This window comes from Cricetulus griseus, assembly GCF_003668045.3.
Source record: "Cricetulus griseus strain 17A/GY chromosome 1 unlocalized genomic scaffold, alternate assembly CriGri-PICRH-1.0 chr1_1, whole genome shotgun sequence".
In the NCBI taxonomy this organism is placed as follows: Eukaryota; Metazoa; Chordata; class Mammalia; order Rodentia; family Cricetidae; genus Cricetulus; species Cricetulus griseus.
Window position 1 is genome coordinate 122,787,093 of NW_023276807.1, and position 2,064 is coordinate 122,789,156.

Below are 2,064 nucleotides of genomic sequence, written 5' to 3' on the forward strand. Positions count from 1 at the left end.
GAGTTATAATTGGTATTAATAATAAAAACCTGGAGTCAGATATTAGGGGGTGGAAGCTGAAAGATCAGAGACACAAAGGAGTAAGCTACAGCCACACCTTACCTCCTTAACTTCCCAGCCAAAAAGATACTAAGCTCCCATCTCCTCCTGCCTATATCCCCTCTCTGCCCAGCCATCTTACTTCCTGTCTGACTGTACAGACCTCCAGACCTCCACAGTTAGCTAATGGCTGTCTCTGTCCTCTGATATTCAGGCAAGCAATATTGTTAGAGTATAAAAAAGTTATCACCACACATAGTAGCAGTAGTCACTTCTTTGATTCTGCACAAAAAGCCCATTCTAATTAATATCAGAAATCTGTGATAACCCTACTTTGAAAATGAAGAAAGGGGTTTAGAATAATCATTTAGTTTGTTAAAAATTCACAGAAAAATGATGAATATAGCAAAGATTGCAACACACAATTATCTTGTTTGAATTTTAAAAAGTCTTCAGGCTTGCTTGGAACTCATAGAGATCATCATGTCTCTGTCTCCGGAGTGCTGCAATCAGAGACACACACTCTGACTAGTTCATTTCAAATTCTATTCTGTCTCTTCTACAAAGTATCAAATCCCTTGATATTGAAGAAGAGGTCTTCACAGTGCTATTTTCGGGACCCACACTCCTCCCAGATCTAGTGCTAACATGCATACAGTTCATTGCACAACTGTGTCTTCTATACCCAGGAAATCACATTCCTACAGTTTTGGCTATGCCCTTTTATTGCCTTTTTAAAAATGGCTTTTATGCCCTTTTAGCTAGTCTCATTCACTTTTCTCATGAACTATTTTTCTTGTTTGCTTGTCTTTGCTTTATGTTGCATTAAAAGCAGTGACCAGTATGGTTAAGTTTTAATTCTTTAAAATATGAGTTAATGGGGGTGGGTTATCTGTTTATTCTAACGTCTTCGCTATGACAAAACATCTGTGCCAAAAGATGAATCATGATTCCAAGACTCAGATAAAGCACATAGAGATGGCTTTTAAAAGCAGGGTACTTAAGCCCAAGCCAGCAAAATTTAATTACTCAAGACTAAAATGATTTAATAATGATTACATTTGAATCTTCTTTGTTTTTTAAATGAACATCTGAAAACAGAAAATGTGTCTCTACTATTTAATCACTGATCATTGGTTTAAACTCTGCAGTTTTATAAATGGAAAAAAAAACCCTCTGACTCAGAAATGTTTTTTTAAAATCATCTCTAAGAAAACTAAAAACTAAAAAGTTTTCAGACACCCATCAAATATTATTTTGGAAAAGTAAAAACATGCCATATATTTAGTGCTATACAAACTTGTCCAAACAATAATTAAACTTTGTAGAACTCATTTTTTCCATAGTTGCATTGTTATTTATATAGATTCCACAAGAATACTTCCCTCTTCACAAGCAGACTCAGTTAAATAAATCAGAGTTCCAAAGTAGACCATGCCATACATTTTTAGGCAGGACAAAATTTTTATTAAGTAAAAATATTGTCCTTTGAAACATCATATTAATAACATGCTAGAAGGAATAGTCACTGACAAATTTTTACCTGTACATTACAGAGGAGATTGGAATACAAGTAGGAGGAACAAACTCTTATGTAATGTTATTTTAACTGTGTAAAGTTGTGTTATGTTTGTTTCTGCTGCTTTTGTTAATGATGCAAAGACATGTTACATTTGTTTGATTAAATAAAATTAATCTGGGGTCAGGAAGCTGAGTCAGCAAGTAGCTGACTGCAGGTGGAAGTGATGGTGTGGGGAACTAAGGGTTCTGAGGGTTCTTGAGTGGGGGCTGAGTAGAAGGTTGACTCTGTTTTCAAGAGATGTGAGCAAGGAGAGAAGGTTAGCTATTTTGAATCTGGAGTTCTACAGAAAGATTGAGATTTAGATAAAGTTTCCTTTAGCAGCCTTGATAGAGGTGCCTGGGGGAAGAGAATTCCCACCTGACTGTGGCCCTTGTGGCTAAACCACTATTGGTAGCTGTGGAGTTGCAATTGCTGATTGGGACAGCAGTTACTTAAGGGGTAAC